Consider the following 23,678-nt stretch of genomic DNA (forward strand, 5'->3'; position numbering starts at 1 on the left):
ACCAGATACCAAGATATTTGTAGAAGTCAACAAAATCAACCTCAGTACCATACAATGAGGAAATTTTAGGAGGAAACTCAACACTGTAAAACCCAAAAAGTTAAGGTAACTCAAACCGTTTGAGGAAACCGAGTGCAACAAACCATTTAAGTTCAAAAACTAATCCTTATGAGTGCTGTGAACTTAATCCATTTGAGTAAACTAAGTAATTTGGGCACAACAAAATGCGATAAATGAAGAGAACTCAAACCAACTGAGTACTGTAAAACTCAATGAGTTAGAGCCGCTCAAACCGTTTGAGGAAATCAATTGCAACAAACATTTGAGTAATAAAACTAATCTATAAGAATACTGTGAACCTACTCAATTTAAGTAATTTAAGTATTGAGGTATTTAATTAAGTCAAAACTCTTTTCAAATGAGTAGAATTAACTCAGTTCATTTTGAGTTAACTGCACTCATTTCATTCAATAAAGTTGACTGTTGGGTACATTTTGTTTTATTAGTATTTAAAACTAAATGAAGATTGGTAAAAGCATGTTGGATACTTAAAAACTGGCTTCATAAAGAATGAGCAAATAAGACCAATTCTTGAACAAATGACTCTCATGAACAGATTCTTAAGAGAGTCAGTCATAAAGAATGAGTTATGTGTACCAATTCCTGAACAAATGACTCTTATAAACAGTTTGTTTTATGATCATCCAGCATGACTAGTGCAATTCCACTGACTTCTGAATAGATGACTTCTGTGAATTAGTTCTTTATGGTAAATCTAAACTCATAGTTTAAACTCATAGCTAAACACAATCCAACTGATTGTAATCAAAAACTTGCTTCTCGTTCATCTTCTTCTTTTAAAATGAGTAAAAGTAACCAAATCATATTTACTAAATCCCTTACAATCTCCACCCTTAACTGCCACAGTACTGTTTTGTAAGAGTTTGTTGTGTTTGGAACCAGACAGCACTCGCCAATTACCAAAAACAGTAACAAACATTTGTGTAGCTCAATGAACAAACAGAGCAACAACAGTGTTTCATGGGTGTCATCTAAAAAAACAGACCCGGTGACACCAGTTTAAAAGCATGCTTCACATTCAAGCCAATTAAACCCGAATCTTTGCACAAGGCCAAGTAAGCACAATCGATCAGACAAGCTCACGCGCTTGTATATTGACATTTTGGAGAGGCTCATCCCTAAGCCCAGGGGTTACGAGAATAACGCAACCATAGCCACAGAAATGAATCAATGTGGGGAAAATAAGCCCCCAATTGAATAAAAGACGTAAATATCTCTTCTGTTTGTTTATATTCCATCTCATCCATTCTGAGAAGTACGCTGGTAATTGGCTGTGGTAGAGCCGGGCAGATCTGGCTATGTTTGCGTGGGGTTTAAGAGCACCGTTACTCAATTGCCCGCTATCTGAAGGCCTCCGCTGTGGACTACAGGGAACAAATAATGGACTCTTTTCAAAGCCAGACAGATTTAACATGAGAGGAAGACGCAAGACCCTTTGGAGAGAGAGTTGAGAAGGTCATAAATGAATTTTTGGAGGTAGAATAAGAAGACAGGGAGATAAAAAGCAGAGAATAAAAAGAAATGAGGGAACATGAAAGATAAATGGAGGGCTCAATGGACTGGACACTGGGTCATAATGATGCTTCTCTCCCTCACTCACATAGAAACAATTCTGCTCGTGACAAGATAAGGACAGTCATCTCCAAACCTTCATTAGCCTCAAGTATATCTTTCCCCCTTGCTTTCGCTCTACAAACACACAAAGCAGGGGCATAGAAGTGACTTGGCGTAAATGCAATTTAATGGTCTTTGATTCATGAAAAATGGGAAGCATGAATTGGAAGTTAATTAAAATAACAGCTCATTAGTGCTAAAATTGATTAGTTGTTAACATTAATTTAGATGGTCAAAAAAATGCCCCATGAGGACGTAATGAAATTGTTTTGAGCATGCATTTCCTCTACTGTATGATGGCATGTACCTAAGCAAGTGTCATTTTTAATAGCAGTTAATATAATATACAGAAAGTCAAAACATTTTTAAATGCGATATCATCAGGGATGTGATCATTCTAGAGAAGAGCTAGTTTTAGAACCAAAATATAGACATAGTCTCCTCAATCCAAACCAGTGTTGGGCAATAACACATTATGAGTAATGGGTTACTCTCATGGCATTACTTTTGACAGCAACTAATACTGTAACACATTACTTTTGAAATGTAGTAACTTGGTTACCATTACAATGTGATGTGTTTCTTTGTTACTTGGTAAATAAATAAATTTTGGCTGCAGTCTAGCCTACATCTTCCTGTTTACAGCGACAACGCATTGTGGGATTGATAGTTGCAAACCAACCATCGTAAAGAAGACGAGTACGTATCATGTACGAGGGGCCACAAAGGTAAAATGAAAGCAGAGAGGCCAAGTGCGCGTGAGGTAGGCCGAGAGAATATTAATGTTACTATTAATTACTAATACTACTATGTTTGTTGTTTAAAATAAATAAGCACACATTTGTTTTCTGTATAACAAAATTAATTAGTTTTATTAGACACAGTAAAACAATTCTGTCTATACTAGCAGTTTTCTGGTGCTGAGTTTCACCAAAATGATTCTGAATGATAATTCAGATTACTTTATTTCATAAAGGTCTTGTGTTTGTTGTATATTGTCGCTATTTTTTCCTACTCGAGCTGTGAAGGAACGTTTAAGGGTTAAATACAAACTTTTATGATGCTGAACTAACTTAATATATAATATATTATTCAGCTGGTTTGTCATCCTGTGATTTTTGTTTAAAATTTGTCTCTAACTTTTAGTAATTACTATAACTTTTTAGTTTGTCTTGTGTTTTAGTTGTGAGCATGCACATTTATTAAAACTGTAAAGTTGATTAATTAATGGGAGCATTAAATATGTTCTTTGGAAAGTTAACTCAAAAATTACTTTTAACAGTATTGCATTACTTTTTGGTGTAAGTAATTGATAAAATAATGTAGTTACAATGTGAATGAAGTAACTAGTAACTGTAAAAAGTGAATATTTTTCAGTAACTAGCACAACACTGATCCTAACCAGACAAGATTCAAACACAGAAGAGAAAACATTTTCCATATTAATCCATAACGAAGTTTCCATAAAGTTTTTGTCCAGACCAGTCACATCAAGGACACAAAGGATCTTTCTATTTCTATGAGGTTGCAGCTGGAACAAAAACAAGCAAAATCTCACATAATCTCAGATACAATCTACACTATTTGATAGTGTGACGTCTCATAGCTGTGTTGCATCTGCTGTGGACAAACAAATTGCTTGTCGCTGGAAACTTATCACATCTCGTCTCGATCCAGCACTGCAGCTGGTCCTAATTCAGATGAGTCCACCAAGGCTGAACTGAGCGTTGTGAAATAAAATGGGTGAACCTCAACCTACAGAGGACTAATCTCATTGCTTAACAAAAATGATAGCAAACTATGATGAACAGCTAACATGTTTGTGTAAAACAAATGTCATTAAACTGATAATGAAAAAAGAAAAAAGAAGAAACTATATAGGAAACTTTTTTTAAATATGCTTGCTTAAAAATGATTACATGAAATGTAATTCTTACCTGAAATAATCATAATAATAAAAACATTCTGTTGTCACCAGTGTGCAGTGAATCTGTGAATGATCTATTGACTGAATCCTTCATTACCACAAAAAAGGAAAGAAATGTGGCTGCTTTCTTTGTGACGTGGTGATGCAAATGGCCTTCAAATGCAGCCTTTGAAGAATGAAGGAATTGAGTAAGCCAATAAGAGGGCTCTTAATGTCAAAACGTTTGAGTGACAGAATTGAGAATTTGCATTTATCTGCATAAAATTAATTATGCATTTAAATTCATAAGGGATGTCAAAAGCACTGGCTATGGTAGCAGTAAATACTGAAATTTAAAAAAAAAACATTGCTTTCCTTCTAACATTTGAACGCTCTGGAGCAGATTTTTAATTAATGCTGAAAGTGGCCACATATGCATGTGGAAGGCACCAATCAAAACAGCACATATGAAAGGAATCAGCTCGCATAAATAATCCATAATTTATCAGCTGAACACATTTTCTAATTAAGAGAATAACGATGACAGAAAATAACCATTTACCTGCTGTTACTCATAAGGATGCTAATATTCATGCATCAGTAACTTTGTTTAAAAAATGTTCGAATACTAACGCTCAACTCTAAAATCTGATTGGCTGACTTTAATGTTGATGAAGATTGTAGATCCTAACACATACACAGCGTTAGGTGCAATAGTTTACAAAGTAACTAGTTACATTGCTTTAATTTAATTTTTCTAATTGTAAATGTAGAGACTATTTTTAATTTTGAGGTCGTTTAATTATAGATACTTAAAATGTACTTTCCTTAAATACTGTACATTAATTCAACAAAATTAATTCAGAGAAGCAGAGTAATTATATATTTTTAAATATAAATATATTTTGCAGAATGACTGTCTTTTTGAAATAAGGGTTTTGATGCAGGACAATGAGGATGGGTGATTTCCAAAAATCTAATTCATTTTATTAAACTATTGGAAATACCATACTTTATTTATAGCCTACTAAATAACAAAATAGTAGTTAATAGTAACATTGTTAACATGTTAATAATAAACTTTAAAAAACAACATGCAAATAAAAAGCCAGCCTTTCAAAAAAAAAAAAAAATTGTGACCCTTAGGGTGATTACGTTATATTAAAGACACAGCAATAGCATCAGATAAAACACATTGATTTTATGGTACCAGGTAAACTTTTTCACACGTTTACGGCACTCACGTACATTAAAAATAAATTTAGTTGAACTGAACATGGAAGATGGTCTCCGAGTGGCGGTCTCCAATATTAAATGATGAATAGACTTGGGCCTATTGGTATGTGTGCGCCTTTGTATGCAAGGTTTATATATTTATAACCACCTCAGAGGATATTGGGGGTCGCAAATCACTCGCATCGTTATTTTGGGGGTCGGGCTGAAAAGTTAGGGAACCGGTAGCAAATGCATTAAGATTTAAATGTATTTTGAGTGATTTTGCTTTTGAGCCAGGTAAATATATTCTTTATTGGGTAATTGAATATATTTTCAGTAATTAAAAAAGTGATTTAAATACAGTTTGAATGATGTAAATAGCAATTTGTAATAAATAATTGATTACTTTTTTGAAGTACAGGGTTACACACAATACCTTCAAGTTAACTACATCGTTGTTTACAAACTGAAGTGGATTGAACATAAAACAATGAAGTTGTCCAAAAAACATAAGATTTGTGTTGTTTCAACTCATTTTAAACACGTAGTTTGAACAAGCAGCAAAAAAACGCACATGTCCTACATAGCAAAATCATATTCATCAAAACTTTTTATGCGAACAATATAAAACTACCAGTATTTAGGTCATGACCTGTGATTGACTCCTTCCCTCAGTTTCACAGCCGAGACAACTAAAACTTGAGTTCTGAGGCAGCATATCCACAAGATGTGAAACTAACTGTGTTTTTCCATCTCTCTTTGTCTCTGCGTCAAGCTTAAGGCATCCATACTGCTACCGAGAGTTATGGCAACCCTTTCTATCAGTGTATTTACCACACAAGATCTTCCTGTTCAGTCTTGTAAAAGACAATGAACAATGAACAACCCTCAGTCTATTCCAAAACACACTGACTCATTTGCCACCGTCTGAGCCAAAGCAAGCAAATATTACAGACCCATCAAGACGATCCAGTTTTTTGAGGTCTCCGAGGTTTTACCACGTGGGGCTAAATATAGTTTAGTCTAGACTAGTCTAAAAAATGATCAGGCTCGCTAAAAGGCTGCGCTTCATCATGAATGTTACAGTTAATTGTGCCATTTACTGTTGGCTCGCTGATGATATATAATCAGTCTGCCTGGATGAGAGCTGTCAATGAGGCAAAAGACGCTTTTGATAAAGTTAGCAAGTGCGCAGTGTCTAAATATGCTAATTAGGTTATGTTAGCTTCAAGTGTTTGTTTGTCTGTTTGTTTTTGGCAGGATAGGGTGGTAATTATCTTATAATGGAGTCATTTGAAAAAAAAAAATGTTAAGAGTTTGCAGGTGCATAATGGTTGAAGAAAATAAAACAACAGCAGTGTGTTTAAAAATATTCTCCACGTAAACAAAGCACGTAAATATTAAATAATATGGCAAAAAAATCAATAGGTTGTTTTTAATCACGTGGTTTTGGTGACGCGTGACATTCAGATGGAGGTCAGGAAGTACAAAACTAAATGGAAGACATATATGAAAGTCCAAACTTTTTGCTTTTTATACCATATTTTAAAGGAGATGTAAATAGAAAATAACCACATATGTTGGGCATGATCCTTACATAATGAAGAGGGCCGAGTTTTCCACTGAACTATAATATATTTGCCTGCAATTGTGGCAGTAGATAAGCTTTTACGTTACATGAAAAAAATACTACAGTAAATACTACATTTACATTTTACATTTACATTTAGTCATTTAGCAGACGCTTTTATCCAAAGCGACTTACAAATGAGGACAAGGAAGCAATTTACACAACTATAAGAGCAACAATGAATAAGTGCTATAGGCAAGTTTCAGGTCTGTAAAGTCTAAGAAGGAAAGTATTAGTAGTATTAGTATTTTTTTTTTTTTTTTTTTTGGATACAGGTAGTGTGATATTCAGAGAGGCAATTGCAGATTAGGAAGTGAAGTGGAGACTAAATAGTTGAGTTTTTAGTCGTTTCTTGAAAATAGCGAGTGACTCTGCTGTTCTGATGCAGTTAGGGAGTTTATTCCACCAACTGGGCAGATTGAGCGTGAGCGTGAGCATTCGCGAAAGTGGTTTCTTCCCTCTTTGGGATGGAACCACTACAGTGTTTGGAAGCATACTATAGATAAATACTTAGATTAAAATGTTGTAGTAATTATATTATTGCTGTGGTTCGACACAACTGTAGAAACTAATTTATTTAACAGGCTTCAGTTTTAGGCTATAATTATACACCATCAAAATGCACCACAGTTTACATTAACGTTATTAATTACAGTTTATCAGTTTACTATACTAGTAAATGTACTATACTAGTAGTTTAGTATTCTGTAGCATCCATTAACAAAGAGTTATACATATTATACACTTTATGTGGTTCAAAAAAACATGTTTATTATAAACTGCTCTAGTTTTTCCCTATATGAATATCCTCCAGGCATCACAAAATAAGAGATGAAAGCACACAAAAGTGTAAATTCATAGTCTACATTATTATTTATTTATTTTTGTAAGGGGAAAAAGGGGAAAATCTAGTTTTGTCGCAAGGGTTGCATTTCTTTTTTGTTTGGTCGATAAACTTCCCATCAAAAACGTACTGCTTTTGTGCACATAGACTTTAACGTTACGGTTGTTTATTCCACAAAAACACTAGTAAAGACAAGGATTATTGCAAAGCAAAATGGATATTTCATTACAGCGATTACATGACAGGGTACTTTTTTATTCTCCTTGTGTTTGTATAAGTGTGGTGGTGTTTGTATCTGATTTTAATATAACACATTGACATATTTATACACATAGCTAGGCCTGTAATCTTTATTGGTGCTGTCAAACGAATTATCATGTTTAAAAAAAGTTTGTACACATTGATGTACATGCCGCGTTTTCTTCAGTTTTTCAGCCAGTTTCTTGAACTTTCTCACCCTTTATGAGCAAAAACCTTTAGAAACATTTTGATGTTCTGATAGCGATTCCTATGTAGAAGAATTACTTCCTGCCTTCCATCTGAATTTCATGCATCATCAATGACGTCATATAAAAACAACCTATAAAGTTAAATAAACAGAATATGATAATGTAAAAAAATGTAACAAAAGGATCAACGTAATAAACAGATAATGGTCTTTAAGTAAAAAAAAAAAAACATTACATTGGTAGAAAAATGTAAATAGAATTATCAAAATGTATATACAGCAAAATTTTCTAGTGATGGAAACATTGAAATAGAAATGAGTTACAAATTCTGAAAATAAAAATAGTTGTATAAAATACTTAATAAAAATATCATAATATAAAGATAAATAATCTGTAAGTTAGAAGGGCATTATTATGCTACAAAATACAGAATATAAAAACAATTACAAAAATGTTCATAAAATAAAAAGAACAGAATAGTGCTGGAAAACACTGAAGATCATCAAAATATAAATAGAGGTAAATATTGGGATAAGTAAAACTAAGATTATACTATATATAATAGTGAATACATATATACGAGTTAGAAATATAATGATAAGAATCGGTCACATATTTTCAATGCAATAAAAGAAAAAAATATATATACAGTAGAATCTCTGCTACATCCATATCAACATTCGAACCCAAGCCTACAGTTGTGTTGTGTGATCTGAACACTGTCAGTAGCCATTCCTCTGAAGAGCTTACTCACAGAAACAAGCGTTCTCTGCAACTTCGTTAACTGTGTCCCCCTTTCATTGCTCCTTAGATGCTGGAATAAAACTGGGACTCGGTCATAAAAAAAATCCTGTCAGCCCCTGATCGGCGCGGCCGGAAACCCCAGAGATTCATACGGCTCTCCACATTCTTCACTGAGTGCCAGCCTCTCCATCTCTGCTGCTAAATATGACAAATCATTTGTCCTGACTCAACACTTTCTCACACCGTCCTCCTCAGCGGCGCTGTGAGATGATATAAGAGATGAGGAGCAGCCACGGTGAAGGAAAAAAGCCAGTGTAAGGAAGATTCCTCGCTTGGAGAACTAATGAAGGCTGCGTGGGATGATTTGGCCTTATGATTATAATCAGGCCTTCATGTCACTGGTCTGAAAAGATGAGGGCAGAGAGTCTGGTTAATGGAAAATCAAGAGTTTAAAGAACGTAGACCATCTTCCTTTAAAAAAGTGCCATGCTAATCCTGAGCAGGCAGATGTCATAAGACATTAATATTAGGTTAGATTTGGGTTGTGACATCAGGTGACCAAAATTCAATGTCCAGCCAGCGTCTAAGGACAAGTTATTTTAGTTTTTTTTTTTATTTTAGGTTTTGTTAAAAGCTGCCAAAAATCCAACATTCTTAAACCAACATCATATTGACGTCAAATACTGATATTTATTCACCAGATATAGCAACCGAAATAAAACATCCGATAGACGTCATAGTGGTAACGTCCACACAATGGTAAGCTGTAATTAGATGCCATTAGACGTTAATATTTGGTGGATTTTAGGTTGGTCATTATACATTGACGTCAGCCTAATATTGAGTTCTGATGTCAACTTGATTTCTTCCCAAAAAAATGCCATCTCCCCATGACGATGGGGCACAACATTAATCTGACTTCATGTTGACTTCTTGTGCCTGTTGGGTGTTTAAGGCCATTTTGGTCATCATACAGTAAACATCCGTTATCTTCTCCTTATTGACATACATCTAAACAGTCTCTGGGTCTATGAGTGTAAAGATTTTGGACATCTACTTGGACCCTTTTAATGCTTCCAAACAGTTTGCTGCAATTATAAATCGCCCATGTCTTGAGGTAGTTCATTATGATGCAATTTACCTTCTATGTGCGATTTGATTGGACAGGAATCACAGGACTGACTTTTCTAATCCCCATAGGCATGAAAAAATAAATTAGTGACTGCAGGTTGAAGTAGTGGAGTAAAAGTACCGATACAGCACTAAAAATGTACTCAAGGTAAAGTAAAAGTACACATTTTTAAAACTAATTGGTAAATTACAATTCCTGAGAAAAACTACTCAGTTACAGTAATTTAAGTATTTGTAATTTGTTACTTTACTCACTGGAATCAAGGAGGCATTTAGTGATTCAGCAAGAAGAGGTAATACACAAAATAAGTGCTAATTATACAAAAAAAACTGTACTCAGAAAATTAATGCCAAAGCAATTGTCAAAATTATGAAAAAATGGCAATAATACAGTCGGAATTTATGTTTTTACTCTTGAAAATAAAGGTTTATTATTGGCTACAATGATTCATCAAGAAACTTTAACATCTGTGGATCCTTTTAATTTTACAAATGTTATTTATAGAGAAAAGAGAGGTTCTTTTGATTAATAAGTCAATAATAAAAAAAATATTCTTTCAACACTGGAACCTTTCTCTGGAAAGTTTGTTGAGTTAGCAATTTTTTATTGGCTCTTCTAGGCTCGTTCTACTTTCTGAACCTTAATTCAGAAAATGCTACTGGCTCCTAAAAGGCATTCAGTAGAGAATTGGTGACACCGATCGCATTTTATGATTTTGATTCAATAAAACATCCACCATACAAGAGATGAGGGTATTTGTGTTTCTGATTTACAACAAAGAGTTTTGATTGTACTACAGCTCATATAAATGATTTGTTTATGGAATCAGACTGTACTGATCAAGCAGTGCGTTTCTCATCCACCCAAACAAAATAACTCATAAATTCTGAACTGATTTGGAAAGTTTATTTAGAGATCAGACAGCAATATTGACTAAGAGTGGAGGCAGCCATTGAAACCTTGCTGGCTACTTCTGGTCTCATTTAGTCCAGTTGATTTGTAGCTGTAAAAAAAAGCTTGCCATGCTGCTTGATGTTGCAAACTAGTATTAGCTAGTTAAACTGTACCATTTGTTATTCCTAGTCATTTCTCCCATAGGCAAATGAATCAGAAGTCCTAAAACAATTGCAAGAACAGAGCTTACTTCCACATTTCAGAATAAGCTAAATATTGTTTCATAAATCTGCTTCTTAATGGTGGGAACAACATCTGTCAACTAATCATCAGGGGTAAATGCTCTAAATAACAATAGTTTTATGAGACATCTCTAAGACATGTTATCGGACCTTAGCAGAACAATACAAGCATTACTATTTTACTCAAACCCTATTTTATAAATCCAGTGAATGTAAGTGTTTTTTTTTCCATAGCAAGTACCATAAGATTTCCATCTGATTTCATCTCATCTGCTCTCTTTCTGTCTCATACACACCAGGTCCTAAGATTTATATTCTCTGTAACAATGCAAATCACTGTAAAGTACATGGAAACCCGGTCTGTTTACTTCTGCAGATCTCAGACACTTGAGGGCACATTCTGCAGCGCTTGGCTAATGGGAAGTGCTTTTCTCCCTCTATTATCTTCACCTACGCTCTCTCTCTCTCTCTCACACACACACACACACACACACACACACACACACACACACACACACACACACACACACACACACACACACACACACACACACACACACACACATATATCTCCTTAGTGTACTTATCTTTCCCTTCCCTCTCGCTCTTTTCCCCTCGTATTCTCCATAATCCATAAGAATAATCCCACCCGCAGCCAAACTCTGAATCCTGGAGTCTGGCTCTATCCTGGTCTCGGAGACATCATTTACAAGTCTAATCAGAGATCATGATAATTACAAATGGCATTTGAATAAATCTGATTAATGTTTAACACGAGCTCTGCGCTTGCCGTGCCCGGAATGTTTAAACACAGGCAAAGAAGAGTAAATACTCTCCCGTCTGTCAGCGAGTCGCTGAGATTTGCGAATCAAACAGAGCTGCGGTTATAGCTCAAGGCGTCAGGCACTCTGCCATGGATTCAGAGAGGTTATCTGAAGGCCCTGCTTCAGCCTGATGGAGTTAGCTAGAGCTAGATGGTCAGGTTAGCATCACCTCTAGAGGACAGGTTAAAAGATATTGTAGTAAAAATTCACTATAGGACGACTGTTAACATGTTCTAGTTAAATAAGGCTGTTATTGTTTGTTTGCGTTTTCTATTTTTGTTTCAATTTTAATATTACTGGACTACATTTTAATGGTAAAACTACATTGTGGAAAGCATGTACATTAAATTAAAAGCATTAAAACTTGCATACAAATCATATAAATGCTCGTTTTTGGTTGTAGAGACACCATTTGAAACGATAAAAGGGCTGACTTTCAGTTGTTTATGGGGGATCCCATATCAGCATTATGATTGGTCAGATTGCCTGTCAGTCAAACTCCTGACAAAGGAGTAATTTCCATCCATGTTTTGTAGTAATCATTCATTCATTCATTTCCTTTGGCTTAGTCCCTTTATTAATCCGGGGTCACCACAGCAGAATGAACCGCCAACTTATCCAGCATATGTTTTATGCAGCGGATGCCATTCCAGCTGCAACCTATCACTGGGAAACATCCATACAAACTCATTCACACATATACACTAAGAACATTTTTTGGTTACCCAATTCACTTCTAAAGCATGTCTTTGGACTTGTGGGGAAATTTTAATAATAGTTTTAACAAATATTTATGAACAAAAAGGTCAGTTGTTTAATGTTAATATGTATGAAACTCTTTACAAAAGCTTACAACAAAAACTTTTGGAGGAAAATAAAATAAAATTAAATTAAATTAAATTAAAAATTTTAATAAAATAAAACAAAATAAATAAAATAAATTTAAATAAAATTTATTTTAAATTCAACATTTTTAAATAAAATAAAATTTTATAAAATTAAAAGTAAAATTAAATAAAAAATAATAAAACAAATAGTGAAAAATTTTATTTATATAAAATTAAATAAAATTAAATTTGAAAAATTATATAAATTAAATAAAAACAAAAAATAAAATAAATGACATGAAAAAATTAAATAAAATAAATTACATAAAAAATGTATTGAAAACAAAAACAAAACAAAAAAGGGATTGCACTTGACAAATCAAATTCAAATAACTGTATTTTGTCAGTATATTATTTTCATAGAGCTACGGTAAATGTGACCACACACCTGACATCCATTTAATATCTAATTTACTACCACTAAGATGCATAGGAATGCAAACAGCTAGCTTTACACAGGCATTTTATGCCTCCCTGGTTGACACCCACCTGACCTCTGACCCGAATATCTCCCAGAATGCCAATAAAACCATCTGCATAACTCACATCCTCCTCCCAAAAAATGCTTGGCAAACTCCTCCATACTGCTCTTGCTCTCATTGGAGCGGCTTTTCTATTGATCATTATATTTCCTCTTTATCTTTAATCAAAAGGCTTCAGAAACTCTGATGTTTAATTAATGAGGCGCTGAACGCAAGGCCCACTCACTGGCTCAGAGAACCAGCTTTAATTAAATATTCATGAGCTGTCGACTGATAATTAGCATGCCAGAAACGTTCCTACCTACGATGACTCAATAATGGAGTTGGAAGGCATAAGAAAGAGGCTAATGACGATGATAGCGGTGATGAAGATTAGTAACTTTCACCACAATTCAACCAAATTCAGCTCGCTAAAGCTCTGCTCAAACTTTCATTGAAAGAGAGAGAAGTGCAAAAACACGAGCCTAATTAAAGGGAATAAAACATCAGGGATGGTGTTCTGCTCCGCAACACACATCCGCGAGTATGAGGCATGCATGCGAGAGGCTCAAAGGCAACCCTTTTCCACCTCTGAATGACAGATGGAGAGGAGGATGGCGACACTGAGGAACTTGCCGATAAATGGGCCGCTCTGTTTCTCTCTTTCTGTGAGTGAATAGATTAATGGTGAGGTGCTGGGATGAGTCTGAGTAGTCTTATAATACACACAGTGTCAAGATGATTTATTGCCTTATGTCAATAATTTATGAGTATGTTTTGGACGGTGTATGGTAATAATTTATGGTATGGTTTGTCCAATGTGTTTCATGAATGTAAGACTGGTGACCAATGACAGGCAGCTTTCCCCAGTTCACAGGCTTAGGGTCCCTGCTTAGTGGTAGGATTTATGACGGTTTGTCCCAAATTGACAGTTGAACCAAGTGTCGGGCTGATTTTGGCAAAGATTTACAGTATAGTTAGATTTGTGGCAATGTGTATGGTTTGTCATTTTTACAACCTATGCCGCTCTTCTGGCATTCCAGCTCCTACCAATCTGTGAGTGTAAGCAGTGGGGTTTCAGGTTGGGGGTGTAATGGGTAAGCACATTTTGAATGAAAGAATGGTAGTAAATAGTTTTTTTGTAATTTGGCCCATACACATGCAAAGCTGGCTATCTGGTGTGTTTGCGATGTTTTTACATTTTTTTTCTTTTCCTAAAAAGTCGTTTGACTTTTTTTTTTTTTTTTGTTTAACCATGATTCTCAAGCCTCTGTCCTATCTGTGGCCCTTTTCTGTGGGGGAGAAGAAAAGGTGTCATGTTTTGTGTGCCCTTCTCAGAACATCAGCATGTGTTTATCTAAGTACTATCAGTACAACACGATCTAGAGGCTAATGTAAAAACTAAAACATTAAGCAGAAACAAAAAGTATTCAAACAAGTATTTTCATTGTTGCCTTGTCCAACCTCAGTGTGTTTGAGCCACATTTTTGTAGATGTACATCAAGACCTTTTAACCAATTCTTTGAGTTCACATATACATTTTAGCATGTCAATGTACTGAAAGTATGTTGTGTTTACATTTTTATTTATTTTTTGCTGTTTAACAAATGTTTTGGGTATCTGCTTTAGGAGTCAGATTTAATATGCTTGTTCCAAAACTGACAGTTGAACCGGGTCTCAGTTGGATTTGGGTTAGATAAACTTCTAGTTAGAATTGTGTCAATGTATGGTTTGATGTAGCATCTCATTCCTTTTTTTATGACGGTGCTCCTTTCCTGACTATCTGGATTCTTCCAGTCTGTGAGTGTAAGCAGTAGAGATTCTGGTTGGGGGTGTAATGGGTAAGCAAATTTGTAATGAAAGAATGCCAGTAAATAGTTTTTTGTTTCTTTTCTTTTTTTTTGTAAACAGGCCTATACACATGCAAAGCCGGCTATCCAGCGTGTCTGCGATATTCTTAATTTTTTTCTTAAAAAAAGATAGTTTGATTTTAAAACATTTACGGTTAAACGCTGCTACCCAGGCCTCATCTATCCTATCTGCCATCCTACTGTGCCTGGATGGTGACTATGAGTCCAAATTCTGTGGGGGAGAAGAAAAAGTGTCATGTTTTGTGTGTTTTTTCTCATAAACTTCAGCAGTTTTTATCCCTGTACTATCAGTACAACACACAATAGAGGCTATGTATAAACAAGAAAACAACAACAACAACAACAACAACAACAACAAAAAAGTTAAAAGTATTCAAACAAGTATATCCCTCTTACATATATTGTCTGTTTACATGGGGATCATGTGAAATTAGCAGTGTGGTAGTGTTAATGATTTTTACGATGGCAATTTTGTGTATATGTGCATCAACACTTTATTACCAATACTTTGAGTTAACATACAACGTTGAGCAAACTGATATACTAAAAACAAGTTGTGTGTACATTTGTGTTATTGTTTAACAAATGCATACATTCTGATCTGGCCCCACAGATAGTATGTAAATTATAAAAGGAACAAACATAAACCACATTTCGCTATGTCAGAATATAAATATAAAAGGAAACTGTGATTTTTAAGCATACCTCAACATATCGCACTTCACTATATTAAGGTGCTTTTGTCAATCCCCTTCAAAAAAAACTGTTTTACTTTAGATTGTTGTTCAAAACGAAATTCAGCACCATTTTCTTCAAGTGCTTTTCTCACTTCAGTAGAAACATCATGCCCAGTTTTTATGACAAACTTTAATTTCAGGAAAAAATCTATTAATTTATTACTGAACATTTTCCTCAAAAATGTGTTAAAAAGGCTTTATGCGTCACGATCAACTGAACTGTAGGTAATTGGTACAATAGTGTTAGGTTTTTTCACCTACTTCTGTATGTGTAAATATTTGGGCTAAAAACCTCACATGGGATTTTACATGCCTACAAATATATGCCACACCCATGTTCTATACACACTTAAACCCATATCTAACGGCGATATTCTTGTCCACAAAACACTGATGTAAATTTTAAAGATGTGTAATTTACAGCGAAAATCTTTTTGTATTCATTTGAAAATACTTTTGTAAAATCTTAATTTGGAAACTATGTTTACACCACTAGATTAATTCTAGATTTGTATCAAGATCATGGACAACACTGTGCACGTTTTTGTTTGACAGTGTTTTTAGGTTAAGTCTCGTTTCTGATAGCTGTCAGCATTGTATTTACAGAAAAGATAAAAGAATAATTTCAATATTTTTGTGAAAAAGTTTCATCATGAAAATGTTTTTTTTTTTTTACACATGTATGAACGGAATGCTTTTTTTTAGAGTAACATGTTTCAAATTATTTACTTGCATTTTTGTTTTAGAATTAAACAGGTATAGCTCATGCGACCACGGCACAATCATGGTGTATTATTACATTTCTGAGGGTACACTCAGAACATCAAAGCTTTGTTTGAGGAATTTTGAAAAAATTGTTCACACCAAAACATAGAAAAGAACAGCTGTAAGATATGTCTGTTTCGAACAGTGAGCACACTTCAACATACGCTATACAAAACCTTTAATCAAGAACTAATCTTTTCAACATCTACCATAAAGTAAAAGAGCTGATAAAAGATGTTTTATCTTTACTACCAACTTCTAGAGTGAATGACCACAAAACATTTTTTTCCCCCAATTGAACGCAGCACAAATAAATGTGTTACATTTTTAATGTCTTACCACCTCTAACTAGTATTGTTTGTGATGCGAAAATCCATGTGTGGTTTTTTAAACTGCAAACAAATTTATGCTATGCCTTAGTAAAACATTTTCATTCTAAAATCTCCCATGTTATGTATAAAACCTACATATCTAACTAAAATATAGTCATGCCCAAAATCACTATGTAAATTAGAAAAATGTGCAATTTACTATGAAAAAAAAACCCAAAAAATATTTGTAATTATTTTACAATGTGCTGATTTGTAAATGATGTTTCCTTCTCCTAAGATACAATCTTGATATCCATCAAGATCATGGACAACATTGCACACATGTTTTTGTTGGGCGATATGTTTGTAGGTGAGGACAATGAAACGAAACACAACTAAATTCTAAATCCAACTAAATTTAGAATGTTTTCATTAGCGAAAAAACTTTTCAATGTGTAACTATTCTTTAGAGTAACATGTTTCAATAATTTACCTGCAGGGACTACATTTTGTTTTATACGTAAGCAACAGGTGTACACACGACTACGACTATAGTACGATGCTATGATACGATTATTGTGTTTCTAAGGGATCACTCAGAAAACAAAACATTTGTTTTAGGAATCCGGATATGTCAAACATGCATCTATCATGCTAAACAAGAAAGAAATACATAAATGTATGTGAATATTCACAGCACAAACTGATTATACTTTAAAATGTATTATAAAAAATCATTAACCAGCATATAATTTTTCAACATCTAGCACAAATTAAAAGAGCCGGGGATGACTCAACTACTTTTCTGCAAACATCTACACTGTAAGAAATGCAGGGTTCCACACAATTCATACATGTTGTCCCAACAAAAATTGATTAAGTTAACTTAACACTTTCAACAAAATTAATGCGCGTTGAACATAAAAAAAAATAAGGTTGTCCCAATGAAATCTCAAGAATTGTTTTTGAGTGTAGAGTGAAAGTCCAACAAACAGTTAACAGATTTTAGCATATAAAAGGGGTAGTGCTAAAAAAAAAAAAAAATGTTTATCTCTTACCATCTTGTTAGCAGTGTTAAAGCACACCATTACAATACAAGCAGATTCAACAACTATGATGTTAGAAGGGCTTGCAAAAGTGTGCACAAAACCGTGTGAAACTCAGGAGGCCGAATCTGAGATTCTAAAACAGGAAAAATAAAGAAATGTTTAGGATGCAAGTACAGGTCCTAAATGGTCTAGTGTTCGACTCCCGGTATGGGAAGCCCACCCCTTATTGCCCTCCTGAACAATAACTTGGTAGGACAAAACTATTAATCCTAAAAAAAAAAAATAAAAAAAAAACATTTTTCACCACTAGATTAGTTATCTGCATCAGAGAATAATTCACAGTTGTTATTGTTTGGCTTCATATGTTTTTAACAGTGTTGACATTGTCAACAAAACCATGTTAATACCAAAAGTGTACAATGAACACCTTTAAGAAATTCAACTTCAGACTTTTTTTTAAACAGGTATTTTTAAATCATTCAGCATCAGGTGTTTAACAAAATTTTCTTTCTTTTTTTTTCACCCTCAAATCCATATTCTCCATCTCAAATAAAGCAAAAGCTCTGGTGCACATAAGGTTCTACAACTCGTGTCAAAGTCTTTTTTACCACTGTCAGTCTGATTATGTTATACTACTGATGCAAACACGTTTGGAAAAACTACAATGGTCAATGCTTTTTTAAAGCAAAAATGTTAACAATTATGCATGAGTAAGTAGTAAAAAAAAAGTTATTTCACAAAGATGTATTTTTTAATAAAGGTGTGTGCTGTGTATTAGAAAAGAATATAATTAACATTAACAACTATTACACTTAAACCATATCTATATACTACACTTACAGCTACACATTTATGTCTTAGTCAAAAAATGTCATAGATTTATTTTTCTATAGTAAAAAAGCAGTCAACTAATTGAAAAAGTATATATTTTCATCCAGACCCAACACATTAAAACATAATAAAGACATCGTTCTGACCTACATGTCTGATCCAGGAAAAGGGTATAACCGCTCGCTGTAGTGCTTTTGTCTACTTGAATAAAATAAAAATCATGTAGTCGATCATTTTAAAGCATGTAGTTAACAGAACAATAACATGTTGTAACATATCTACATTGTTCTACATTTTATTTTGCATAAATATTGGTTTTACCAAGTTGTCATACAGCAATGTGCTTTAAAGAAGTGTGATTTAAAAAAAATATATATATTAATTTATTGTAATTTTTGTTTGCTTTTGATATAATTTAGGGCATATATATACATGATTTTTATTTTATTCAAGTAGACAAAAGTATATAGATATGGCTTAAGTGTAATAGTTTATGTTATGCATGAGAAACAGTGAGACTTACTTTTCATGTTGACTACTTTTCATCCTATGTCTTGTAACCATAGAGTAGACGGGCCAAAAAAATAAACTAAAAAGAAAAAAAGAAAAATGAGACTTTTAGTTTTAAAGAATCTTATCTAGGTGGGTTATAATTTGTAGAAATTTCTTTGAACACACACTTCTTGTTTGACTGCAATACCGTTCACCAAACATGGTGTTTTGAAATCCAACCTACCATTACAGTTCAGAAGAGTGGATTTTCAAAAAAGACATGTTAATTATATTCTTTTCTAATACACAGCACACACCTTTATTAAAAAATACATCTTTGTGAAATAACTTTTTTTTACTACTTACTCATGCATAATTGTTAACATTTTTGCTTTAAAAAAGCATTGACCATTGTAGTTTTTCCAAACGTGTTTGCATCAGTAGTATAACATAATCACACTGACAGTGGTAAAAAAGACTTTGACACGAGTTGTAGAACCTTATGTGCACCAGAGCTTTTGCTTTATTTGAGATGGAGAATATGGATTTGAGGGTGAAAAAAAAAGAAAGAAAATTTTGTTAAACACCTGATGCTGAATGATTTAAAAATACCTGTTTAAAAAAAAGTCTGAAGTTGAATTTCTTAAAGGTGTTCATTGTACACTTTTGGTATTAACATGGTTTTGTTGACAATGTCAACACTGTTAAAAACATATGAAGCCAAACAATAACAACTGTGAATTATTCTCTGATGCAGATAACTAATCTAGTGGTGAAAAATGTTTTTTTTTTATTTTTTTTTTTAGGATTAATAGTTTTGTCCTACCAAGTTATTGTTCAGGAGGGCAATAAGGGGTGGGCTTCCCATACCGGGAGTCGAACACTAGACCATTTAGGACCTGTACTTGCATCCTAAACATTTCTTTATTTTTCCTGTTTTAGAATCTCAGATTCGGCCTCCTGAGTTTCACACGGTTTTGTGCACACTTTTGCAAGCCCTTCTAACATCATAGTTGTTGAATCTGCTTGTATTGTAATGGTGTGCTTTAACACTGCTAACAAGATGGTAAGAGATAAACATTTTTTTTTTTTTAGCACTACCCCTTTTATATGCTAAAATCTGTTAACTGTTTGTTGGACTTTCACTCTACACTCAAAAACAATTCTTGAGATTTCATTGGGACAACCTTATTTTTTTTTATGTTCAACGCGCATTAATTTTGTTGAAAGTGTTAAGTTAACTTAATCAATTTTTGTTGGGACAACATGTATGAATTGTGTGGAACCCTGCATTTCTTACAGTGTAGATGTTTGCAGAAAAGTAGTTGAGTCATCCCCGGCTCTTTTAATTTGTGCTAGATGTTGAAAAATTATATGCTGGTTAATGATTTTTTATAATACATTTTAAAGTATAATCAGTTTGTGCTGTGAATATTCACATACATTTATGTATTTCTTTCTTGTTTAGCATGATAGATGCATGTTTGACATATCCGGATTCCTAAAACAAATGTTTTGTTTTCTGAGTGATCCCTTAGAAACACAATAATCGTATCATAGCATCGTACTATAGTCGTAGTCGTGTGTACACCTGTTGCTTACGTATAAAACAAAATGTAGTCCCTGCAGGTAAATTATTGAAACATGTTACTCTAAAGAATAGTTACACATTGAAAAGTTTTTTCGCTAATGAAAACATTCTAAATTTAGTTGGATTTAGAATTTAGTTGTGTTTCGTTTCATTGTCCTCACCTACAAACATATCGCCCAACAAAAACATGTGTGCAATGTTGTCCATGATCTTGATGGATATCAAGATTGTATCTTAGGAGAAGGAAACATCATTTACAAATCAGCACATTGTAAAATAATTACAAATATTTTTTGGGTTTTTTTTTCATAGTAAATTGCACATTTTTCTAATTTACATAGTGATTTTGGGCATGACTATATTTTAGTTAGATATGTAGGTTTTATACATAACATGGGAGATTTTAGAATGAAAATGTTTTACTAAGGCATAGCATAAATTTGTTTGCAGTTTAAAAAACCACACATGGATTTTCGCATCACAAACAATACTAGTTAGAGGTGGTAAGACATTAAAAATGTAACACATTTATTTGTGCTGCGTTCAATTGGGGGAAAAAAATGTTTTGTGGTCATTCACTCTAGAAGTTGGTAGTAAAGATAAAACATCTTTTATCAGCTCTTTTACTTTATGGTAGATGTTGAAAAGATTAGTTCTTGATTAAAGGTTTTGTATAGCGTATGTTGAAGTGTGCTCACTGTTCGAAACAGACATATCTTACAGCTGTTCTTTTCTATGTTTTGGTGTGAACAATTTTTTCAAAATTCCTCAAACAAAGCTTTGATGTTCTGAGTGTACCCTCAGAAATGTAATAATACACCATGATTGTGCCGTGGTCGCATGAGCTATACCTGTTTAATTCTAAAACAAAAATGCAAGTAAATAATTTGAAACATGTTACTCTAAAAAAAAGCATTCCGTTCATACATGTGTAAAAAAAAAAAAACATTTTCATGATGAAACTTTTTCACAAAAATATTGAAATTATTCTTTTATCTTTTCTGTAAATACAATGCTGACAGCTATCAGAAACGAGACTTAACCTAAAAACACTGTCAAACAAAAACGTGCACAGTGTTGTCCATGATCTTGATACAAATCTAGAATTAATCTAGTGGTGTAAACATAGTTTCCAAATTAAGATTTTACAAAAGTATTTTCAAATGAATACAAAAAGATTTTCGCTGTAAATTACACATCTTTAAAATTTACATCAGTGTTTTGTGGACAAGAATATCGCCGTTAGATATGGGTTTAAGTGTGTATAGAACATGGGTGTGGCATATATTTGTAGGCATGTAAAATCCCATGTGAGGTTTTTAGCCCAAATATTTACACATACAGAAGTAGGTGAAAAAACCTAACACTATTGTACCAATTACCTACAGTTCAGTTGATCGTGACGCATAAAGCCTTTTTAACACATTTTTGAGGAAAATGTTCAGTAATAAATTAATAGATTTTTTCCTGAAATTAAAGTTTGTCATAAAAACTGGGCATGATGTTTCTACTGAAGTGAGAAAAGCACTTGAAGAAAATGGTGCTGAATTTCGTTTTGAACAACAATCTAAAGTAAAACAGTTTTTTTTGAAGGGGATTGACAAAAGCACCTTAATATAGTGAAGTGCGATATGTTGAGGTATGCTTAAAAATCACAGTTTCCTTTTATATTTATATTCTGACATAGCGAAATGTGGTTTATGTTTGTTCCTTTTATAATTTACATACTATCTGTGGGGCCAGATCAGAATGTATGCATTTGTTAAACAATAACACAAATGTACACACAACTTGTTTTTAGTATATCAGTTTGCTCAACGTTGTATGTTAACTCAAAGTATTGGTAATAAAGTGTTGATGCACATATACACAAAATTGCCATCGTAAAAATCATTAACACTACCACACTGCTAATTTCACATGATCCCCATGTAAACAGACAATATATGTAAGAGGGATATACTTGTTTGAATACTTTTAACTTTTTTGTTGTTGTTGTTGTTGTTGTTGTTGTTGTTTTCTTGTTTATACATAGCCTCTATTGTGTGTTGTACTGATAGTACAGGGATAAAAACTGCTGAAGTTTATGAGAAAAAACACACAAAACATGACACTTTTTCTTCTCCCCCACAGAATTTGGACTCATAGTCACCATCCAGGCACAGTAGGATGGCAGATAGGATAGATGAGGCCTGGGTAGCAGCGTTTAACCGTAAATGTTTTAAAATCAAACTATCTTTTTTTAAGAAAAAAATTAAGAATATCGCAGACACGCTGGATAGCCGGCTTTGCATGTGTATAGGCCTGTTTACAAAAAAAAAGAAAAGAAACAAAAAACTATTTACTGGCATTCTTTCATTACAAATTTGCTTACCCATTACACCCCCAACCAGAATCTCTACTGCTTACACTCACAGACTGGAAGAATCCAGATAGTCAGGAAAGGAGCACCGTCATAAAAAAAGGAATGAGATGCTACATCAAACCATACATTGACACAATTCTAACTAGAAGTTTATCTAACCCAAATCCAACTGAGACCCGGTTCAACTGTCAGTTTTGGAACAAGCATATTAAATCTGACTCCTAAAGCAGATACCCAAAACATTTGTTAAACAGCAAAAAATAAATAAAAATGTAAACACAACATACTTTCAGTACATTGACATGCTAAAATGTATATGTGAACTCAAAGAATTGGTTAAAAGGTCTTGATGTACATCTACAAAAATGTGGCTCAAACACACTGAGGTTGGACAAGGCAACAATGAAAATACTTGTTTGAATACTTTTTGTTTCTGCTTAATGTTTTAGTTTTTACATTAGCCTCTAGATCGTGTTGTACTGATAGTACTTAGATAAACACATGCTGATGTTCTGAGAAGGGCACACAAAACATGACACCTTTTCTTCTCCCCCACAGAAAAGGGCCACAGATAGGACAGAGGCTTGAGAATCATGGTTAAACAAAAAAAAAAAAAAAAAGTCAAACGACTTTTTAGGAAAAGAAAAAAAATGTAAAAACATCGCAAACACACCAGATAGCCAGCTTTGCATGTGTATGGGCCAAATTACAAAAAAACTATTTACTACCATTCTTTCATTCAA

General features: G+C 33.6%; 1 protein-coding gene across 12 annotated transcripts in view; it reads right to left on the bottom strand.

Moving 5' to 3' along the window:
* sema6bb (sema domain, transmembrane domain (TM), and cytoplasmic domain, (semaphorin) 6Bb) overlaps nucleotides 1-23,678 on the bottom strand; it is a 287,153-nt gene that overhangs the window by 155,182 nt on the left and 108,293 nt on the right. The window contains exon 1 of one of the 12 annotated variants that reach the window (XM_087264459.1): nucleotides 19,011-19,076. The exons of the other annotated variants lie outside the window; for them this stretch is intronic. The gene's annotated coding sequence lies outside the window, so the exon portion shown is untranslated. Of the gene's footprint in view, nucleotides 1-19,010; nucleotides 19,077-23,678 lie in introns of those variants that run through there. 12 annotated transcript variants of the gene reach the window in all.

Source organism: Danio rerio, chromosome 8, assembly GCF_052040795.2.
Source record: "Danio rerio strain M-AB ecotype USA chromosome 8, GRCz13ab, whole genome shotgun sequence".
Lineage (NCBI taxonomy): Eukaryota > Metazoa > Chordata > Actinopteri > Cypriniformes > Danionidae > Danio > Danio rerio.